Source organism: Hyla sarda, chromosome 3, assembly GCF_029499605.1.
Source record: "Hyla sarda isolate aHylSar1 chromosome 3, aHylSar1.hap1, whole genome shotgun sequence".
In the NCBI taxonomy this organism is placed as follows: domain Eukaryota; kingdom Metazoa; phylum Chordata; class Amphibia; order Anura; family Hylidae; genus Hyla; species Hyla sarda.
This window is the reverse complement of record NC_079191.1, coordinates 400,454,981-400,464,002: the sequence shown is the minus strand read 5'-3', so window position 1 is coordinate 400,464,002 and position 9,022 is coordinate 400,454,981. Positions and strand designations below refer to the sequence as shown.

General features: G+C 48.9%; 1 long non-coding RNA gene across 1 annotated transcript; it reads left to right on the top strand.

Moving 5' to 3' along the window:
* The first annotated feature begins 449 nt into the window (after positions 1-449).
* LOC130362924 (uncharacterized) lies at positions 450-8,552 on the top strand. The gene is made up of 3 exons (XR_008891632.1): positions 450-578; positions 1,460-1,735; positions 8,369-8,552. It is a non-coding gene; the product is annotated as an uncharacterized LOC130362924 (long non-coding RNA).
* Positions 8,553-9,022: the final 470 nt, after the last annotated feature.

Genomic DNA, 9,022 nt, shown 5'->3' with positions numbered 1-9,022 from the left:
ATCCCTTCATCAGTGGTCTTCAACCTGCGGATCTCCAGATGTTGCAAAACTGCAACTCCCAGCATGCCCGGACAGCTATTGGCTGTCCGGGCATGCTGGGAGTTGTAGTTTTGAAACATCTGGAGGTCCGCAGGTTGAAGACCACTGATGAAGGGATTCGTCATCATCCAGACCCCCCCCCCCCCCTTTAGTTTTCTACTCACCTCCCCTCGTGGGAAGGAAGGGTGGGCTGGTCCGGGCCATCTATGCTGCAGGGACCGTCCGGTGGGGAGGGTTAGTCATTCCAGGCTGTCCATCTTAACCGGGAGGCCCTCTTCTCCGCTCTGGACCCGCCCCGGACTAGTGACGTTGCCTTGACAAAGACGCACAGGGACGTTCATGTGCAGGCACGTCTGCTGCGCACGGATGTCCCTGTGCGTCGTCGTCAAGGCAACGTCACTAGGCCGGGGCCGGCCTGGAGCGAGAAGTGGGCCTCCTGGTTAAGATGGACAGCCTGGAATGACTAACCCTCCCCACCGGACGGTCCCTGCAGCATAGATGGCCCGGACCAGCCCACCCTTCCTTCCCATCGACGGGAGGTGAGTAGAAAAGTAAAGGGGGGTCTGGATGATGACAAAGGCCGCAGTGGTCTTCAACCTGTGGACCTCCAGATGTTTCAAAACTACAACTCCCAGCATGCCCGGACAGCCAATGGCTGTCCGGGCATGCTGGGAGTTGTAGTTTTGCAACATCTTGAGGTCCACAGGTTGAAGACTACTGAGAAGGGATTGACAGGCGGAGAGTTCACCCGAGTATAAGCCGAGGGGGGCGTTTTCAGTACGAAAAATCATGCTGAAAAACTTGGTTTATACTCGAGTATATACGGTATTTGCAGATGTTAGAGCTAACAAGTTATCAAGTCCAAATTACTAAAACTACTGGGCAAGGATCTCCACAGGGAGGGATAACTGTGTTGTAAGATACAATAAGGACTGCACTTTTGCTCACTCTTTGGCGGTAATCTGTGACACATATCCGGGGGAGTCCTCACTGACTTGGCAGATAGGCTGCCACTGATCCGACCAGATGCCAATAAAGGTCCTTGTTCCGCACCACCTTTTCTTAGAAATAAACATTCATGGCAGCTAAATATATTACACTGTATCCTCTCAGCGGGACCGGAATTTGGAATTGGAACAGCGACTTATGGGTACATATACGGCTTGTATAGGTTTAGGAATGGTCAAGCCATAAACGAAATTGAACTAGTTAAATGAGGTATCCAACATAAGAGGACTTTAGCAATTAAGTGTCATACAGTAATGGACATGCTTACCATGGATCTGTGCTTGTGTTGGTGTCCCTGCTGGCTTGTTTTTGGGAACTGGTTACTTCCAGTTTCTCTGGCCTCTCTCAGACTACAATCCCCAGGATCCTTTGTTTCAAGGTGGGAGGTGACTTATTTTCTTCCCACACATAGGTTGCCCCACCCATTGCAGCATGGCCACACTACCTTTGATCAGATGACTTACCCGACATCACCTGACAAGCCCTGAATCTGGGTGATGACATGTGCGCCTGTAACGTCATGAGGGGGCTGGCTTCACACACAACAGATGAAGCAGCCAAGCCTCCTTTTAGCACCTGACTTGTCTTGAATTGTCTCGGGCCGCACAGCAAGCTGGGAAAGGTAGGAGATAACACTCATCCGGGGACAAGAAATGAAAAGAAATTCAATACCAGCCACCAAACACAGGTAAGTAAAGTATATTTATAACTTTGCTGCCCTTGCCTAACATTTAAAGGGGTATTCCAGTAAAAAAACATTTTTTTTTCATATCAACTGGCTGCAGAAAGTTAAACAGATTTGTAAATTAATTCTATTTTAAAAATCTTAATCCTTCCAGTACTTATCAGCTGCTGAAGTTGAGTTGTTATTTTCTGTCTGAAAACAGTGCTCTCTGCTGACACCTCTGCTTGTCTTGTCAAATTATTCACACTGCATGCCCTGCAGTGAGACTTAAAGACTACTGTTCCCCCCATACGAAATAACCTAGAATTACATAGGGGTACTCCTTGTCTATAATACAGTAGCTTCACCACTTCCAGGTATGTTATAATTCACACTACATGTAGATGGGAGGAGTGATAGTGGTGTAGATGGGAGGAGTGGTAGTGGAGTGAATGGGAGGAGTGGTAGTGGTGTGAATGAGAGGAGTGGTAGTGGTGCAGATGGGAGGAGTGGTAGTGGCTTTTGTGGCAGTACAGGTGGCCGGGACATAGGGACGGTATCTGGTCCGGCTGCCCCCCCAGTCACCAGGAGTTATGCAAGTGTGGCGGCTGGGGGTTCAATGGGATCTTTACCTCCTGCATCTGGTGATGGTCAGTTGCAACAGCGCCTCCTGAAGGCACTGAAGAGAGGAGAAAGGACGCTCCAGGTAGAAGGAAAGGAGATGGACCTGTCTTTTTGGGTGGAGAGACATGGTCTGGGAGTGTTCCGAGAGAGGAATGGGGAGACCGTATGGTCCCTCCAGACACCCGGGCAGGAGGTAGGTCGCAGGAATGTGGCCCGTCTGGTCTGGAAAGGCGAAGAAGCGTGCCCCCAAAGGGGCAAGGTGGTGGAGCTTCTTTTCCAGATGGGTTTCAGGGCTAGGGACATCTTTGCCCTGATTCACCCCTTCGGCTCCTCCGAGTCTGGCGTCGGCTTTGCTAGGCCGGAGGGACTAGATCTCTTTTGGTCTAATTATGAGCTGATGAATAACGAGCCCGGATGGCGAGATTTCGCTGTAAAAGCGGTATCTCGCCAGAGTATGGTAAAGAAAGTGACCGTTTTGACCCGTAACTAGTCACTTTCTTGTTATGACATTATGACCTGGTTGGGTAGGTACGGGGAGGTGACGGACGTCCCCCGGAAGAACTTTGATGAGCACAATATATGGTCAGGGGCCTGGACGTTTTCCGTCCGTCTCAGGCGTTCAGGGAACACGGTCACCCACATCCCTTCGGCGGCCTTCCTGGGATGTGACAGGATTCAGATCTTCTACCAGGGGCAGACGAAGCTGTGTCACAGGTGTGGTGACCCAAACCACTTTAGTGCCAACTGCACTCAGCAGATATGCGCCCTCTGCTGTGGGGTGGGTCACCTGGCGGCCACCTGTGGACAGATTCGGTGTAACTTGTGTGGTCACTTAGGTCACCCGTTCAGCCGGTGTCCGTGCTCGTTCTCTAACGCTGTGACCACTCCGGCTGGGGAAAGCCTAACGGTTGCCCCGGCGGGGGAAGGGGCCAGTGGAGGAGAGGGGGCACCAAAGCCAGTGAAGAAAAAACATAAGACCCCCTCTATGCGGAGGCGAGAGGAGAAGCGCAGGTTGGAGAGGGCCCTTGAGAATGCCCAGGTGCCAGGGGTAACTCGGGGTCCCACTCCAGACACTGGCTCAGAAGGAGGTCAGAATAACTCTGAGGCTTTGGGTGAGGCCAAACTGGACGAGGAGATGGGGAGACTGCGTAGGGAAGAAGGTCAAGATGCTCCTTCCTCCAGTCATGCCTCTGAATCCGAAACTGTGGAGGAGGAGGAGGGGCAGACAGTTAATGGTGGCCAGAAAAAGAAGAGGAGGAAGAAGTGTAAGAGTAAGGTGGCGCCATCCTCCTCTTCAGTTGTAGCCTCAGACCATAGAAGGAACAACTCAGTATCTGACCCTTTGATCGTCCTTTCAAATCGGTATGATGCCCTCGGGGATAGTAGGGTCAGGAGGCAGTGCAGCCTCCAGGAGGTGCCGAGCCTCCTTCCTCTGGGACAGTTTCCTCAGGGGTGGAGGTAACACCAGATCCCGGAGGTAAAGATCCTGGGATGGATATGTCTCTGAGCCTAAAAAGGGGTAAAGGGTCTTCCTCTGATTCAGATGGGGGTGGAGGGAAGGAGAGGAAGAAGGTTTAAGGGGTGAGGCCATATAACTCAATTACCCAGGATGGCGGCACTCACCCCACTGACGCTGGCATCTAGTAACTGCGCCAGCATAAAGTCTGATACGGCTAGATTCGCAGCCTTTGATTTTCTCGGCCGAGTTGAAGCCGACATTTTCTTTTCACAAGAGACCAGGTTGTCATATCTAGCCTCTCTGGTAAAAGCCAGAAGAGAGTGGAGGCGTGGTCCCTCCCACTGGTCTCTTGCGGCTGAGCCGTATAGTGGGGTGGCGGTCCTTTTTACCGCTCCAGTTGAATTCAGACGGGTTATTGAGTTAGAAATGGGGAGGTGCCTGAAGGGACAGGTGCCTGAAGGGACAAGAGCTCCGGCTCATTAACATCTACGCCCCGCAAACTAAGCGGGGCCGTAAAGATCTCTTTATGAGGATTAAGCCCTTTCTTTTTACGAGTCGGCAGGTGATCTTTGGAGGGGACATCAATAATGTCACGAGGTCCCAAGATAAGAGAGGCTCCAATGGTCCGCTGACTTGCGATAGTGTGGCACTGATTAGCATAGCTAGAGAAGCTCGCCTAGAGGACGCCCACATCCGGAGCCCCTCGGGCCACGCGGGTTTCCCCTATCATCAAGTTAGTCGCAGGTCTAGGATAGATAGGTTTTATTTAAAGGAGGAAGCCGTCTCTTCCGCATTGTCCGTGGTTGAGGTGGAATTCTCCGATCACTGTATGATTTTGTTTTCCCTGAATGTTTCAGAGACGGGTGGGTAAAGGTTACTGGAAGCTGAATTCATCTCTCCTGGAGGAAGCGGAGGTAAGACAGTCCTTTGAGGATTTTCTTCAGAGTCAGGTACCTTTACTGGATCTTTGTAGTAATAAGCTGAAGTGGTGGGAGATATTCAAGAAGCGGGTTGCGGGGTTCTTCCGCCAGCTCTCGAGCCTCAGGTCCCTGAACAGGTATCGCCTGTATCAGGGTCTGAGGAGGAAACTCGAGCTTCTCGTCTCAACTGGAGGTAGCCGAGAGGATATCTCCAGAGTGAAATCCTTGCTGATGAGGTGTCAGTACGATAGGCACGCATCTTTGGTTTTTGAGAGGGATTTCGGGAAGTCCCGACCATTACAGAAACTGTAAGATGTCAGTGAGTAGTAAAGTCATTTCAGGACTGATTGATAGTACAGGATCTCTGAATCGGTCCAGATCAGGGATCTTGGAGGTTGTCAGATCCTTCTACTCGCACCTCTTGGGGAGGAAGGATCTGGATCGAGACAAGATGTCGTTTTTTTCTGGCTGAAACCATTCCTGAGCCAGGGGTAGACCTCTCTCTTGATGTTTTGGCAGAAGAAATCAGGGAAGAGGAAGTGAGACTGGCGATCGAGGAGCTTGCCCCTAACAAGTCGCCAGGTCCGGATGGCTTAAGGAGTTTTAGCTCCCCTTTTGACTGACGTATTCAATGAGTGTCTCTCCTTGGGCACTCTGCCGAAGTCAATGAGGAGGTCCGCCCTGATTCTCCTGTCAAAGGGTAAAGATCCGAGCCGTATTGAGAATTGGAGACCCATAGCTCTTCTCAATACGGACAGGAAACTTCTGGCCAAGATACTGTTTAATCGGCTGGTGAAGTTTGCCCCCTGGCTCCTTTCGGGGGCTCAGCACTGCTCTGTTCCAGGCCGAAGCACCTTAAATGCGGTCCTTAGTGTCAGGGAGGCAGTGGAGCGGAGTAGTGCAGGTCTCTGGAAGGGGTACTTACTGTCCTTTGACCAGGCCAAAGCATTTGATCGGGTGAACCATGAGTACCTCTGGTCTGTCCTCCTGAGTTATGGCTTACCGAGTACTTTTGTTAATTGGCTTAAGATCTTGCATGCAGGGGCAGAGATTTTCCCGCTTGTGAACGGGTGGTCTGGCCGCTCCTTTGAGGTGGGGTCCGGAGTCCGTCAGGGTTGTCCTTTGAGCCCGCTTTTATACGTGTTCGCAATCGATCCCTTCGTTCGGAGGGTAGATTGCGGGCCGTTGACGGGAGTCGGGATGAGTCTGGCGGAGCTGGATGTCGCCCAGAGAGTGGTGGCGTACGCTGATAATGTCACCATTTTCGTGTCCTTGAGAGAGGAGGTCGATGTGGTGATGTCGGAAGTGGACTGCTACTCGGTGTATGTATCTTGCTAGAGGCTTACTACACTAGGATCTACAGCCTGTTTGTGGGCTTACTACACTAGGATCTACAGCCTGTTTTTCCAACTGTTATGGGGGAACAGGATGAACCTAGTCAAGAGGGAGGTTACGTACCGCACGAGAAGACTAGGGGGTTTATCTATGGTAAACCCTTTGGTGTTCTTAACAAACACCTTCTTGAAAGCCAACATTGCATACCTTCCGTCAGAGAGGGCTCCCATGGGTACTCTCCTGCAGGGAATGGTTTTGGCCTTTCTTCCAGGAATGGGAGAGAGGAGGGCAAGTGAAGGACCTCCGTACGCCACACGGATATCTCCCGGCTTATGCTACTCCGACTCTGAAGGCGATACGTCGGTGGGGTCTGTGAGTGTGGGAGATCAGGACCCAGTCAAGGCAGTTCCTTGACAAACGGGTTCTGGTGGATCACTTCGAGAAGCCTCTGGCGCTCAGGGACTGCCCAGGTCGGGATCTGAGGGTGGGGTTGTACCTTTTAAACATGAAAAGGATCCCCCAGAAGTTTTGGGACTTGGCCTGGCGCTGCTTTCAGGGGAAGCTATATGTAAAGGACAATTTGAAGTGTAGGAGCTCTGATGACTGGTGATGTCCCCAGACGAGTGCGGGGATACGCTGGAAAGCATGGACCACTTCCTGCTTCATTGTCCTTTTAATATAGGGGTCTACAACCGGGTGGGCGCTTCCATTGGCTGGAGTCACCTTGCTGGCCTTACCAATCCATAGTGGGCTTATGGGGCATTCAGGATACTGGGTGGCCGAGACCGGGGCACTTTATTTGTAGTCAGTTTAGTGGTTAGGTACTACACGTGGAACGCACGGTGTCTAGTATCTACACAGTGGAAAGTCCTCTCCGAGGTGGAGGTCTGTAGGAACATCACCGGTGACCTCGGGAAGATCAGATCTTTGGAGTATGGCAGTCTTGGTACCTGCAGGGCTTCTCTCCTGTGGAGAGGTTTTTCATTTGATGTGCCCTAGGTACTAGACCTCTTGGGTAAAGTACCCCTGTTTCTGGTTAGGGATAGCAATATAGGGACAGAAAGAGGGTGAGTGAAGGGAAAAGTTAGTGGAGAGAGTTTAAAAAGTAACATCAGGATTGCCATCCTTCTTCCTGGTGGTGGGCTATGCATGTACACCCTAGTCTTTTTGTTTTGTTTTCAGAATATGTATTGCCTAAAGGGCTTACAGGCGACCGAACTTGGGCCTAAGGTGGGTTGTATTGTTTTGTATTTGTATATGATGTTATGTTGTGTTGTGAAGTTGTATTTGTATAGTTGGTTTGGGTATAGATTAGGTTGGGTGGGGGAATTGGTGGGTTGGTGGATGTTTGGAGGGGCTGGCATGGGTCAGTTATGGACTGGACTGGATATCCATGGACTATGGACTCTGACCCATGTAAAGGTGGGTGGTTGTGTGGGTGATGGGTTAGTCTAGTGTAGGATGTCATGTGTTTTGTAGATGTATAGTTTGGTTTTTGGTGTATATGGTTTATGTATATATTTGCATTTAGGTTATGTATTTGTATTTTTATATTTGTATTGTATATATTATTATATAGTATGGATTGGTTATTTTATTTTATGAGGGCATGGGGATCAGATTTAGTTAGCATTTTTATATTACTTTAACTTAATATTGGTTATATTATGGTAGTGTAGATTAAAAAAAGGTATGTGTATGTTTATATATATGTATATATGGGGAAAAAAAATATTAAAAAAAAGTAAAAAAAAATATTAAAAAAAAGAAAAAAAAGAGGGGGTGTTAGTTGTGAATGTAATGTGCGGTTGAGTTTTTACCAAGTCTGGTTGTTTTTAGTTTAAAGCTAAGTAAAGCTATTTTTATGTTTATGTAAAGAATGCATGGGTATGTGTGTGTGTGTGTGTGTGTGTGTGTGTGATAGTATTTTTGATAATTTATGTGTAGGTAATTTATATGTAGGTATAATGTTATGTGTTTTGTTAGATTAGCTAAGCTGGGCTGGCCGGTTAGGCAGGTTTTGTTGTGTTGTGTTTTGTTATTGCTAGTTAAGCCTGTTTTTCTGTTTTGTTAAGTTTTATATATTTATAATAAAAAGAGTGTCAGCAGAGAGCACTGTTTTCAGACTGGAAAGAACTACACAATTTCCTGGAAGGATTAAGAATTTGAAATAGAAGTAATTTTCAAATCTGTCTTTTTTCTGGCACCAGTTGATCTGAAAACATTTGTTTTCCACTGGACTGGAGTTCCCCTTTAACTAGAGATCTAAAGATAACAGCCAGGTAGAAGAAGCTATACAAGTGCCCCTCTGCATTCTAGGACCAACCTGTCTTCTGTCCAGTCTTAGTCATTCCATTACCCGAGGATGCTACACCTCAGTTGCTTGCCTCCTGGAGCCTTGGGCATTGCAGAACATCAGGGAGTACTACAAAGTACAGGAATCCTGCTGGAAGCCAACAATTGAGGATTGAACCCCTTTTAGTGGAAAAAGTAAATGGCTGGGGACTGAGGAACAGAGCAGAAGACCCCCCCCCCCAATCTCACATCCTGGTATTGCCACAGGGTGCTTCCTTACTTTAGTTGCCTACTGTGAATTGCCTTTACCCAATAAATGTTTTTAAACCCCTTGTGTTTGGCCCTTCTGCTTATTACCTTCAGGGCGCCCCACCTTCCACCATGTCTGGTACCTACACCAGGGGGTTCCCCATCAGTGCAGCCCCTCCTTACTTCGAACTAGCCAAAGGAACGTAGAAGATTGGCAAAACCTTTCCAGGCCACTTGACCATGACCGGCTGTGGCACTACAAGACCTAGCCAGCTTACAGGTTCTGTTCCCTTTCAGTGGTTTTCCTTTGGGCTATAAACCATTGCATATGTCCAGTAGTGATGAGCGGTAGGAGCCATATTTGAATTTGCGATTCTTTTCAAATATATTGACGATTATTCATCCTATGTTCACGAAATTCACATATTC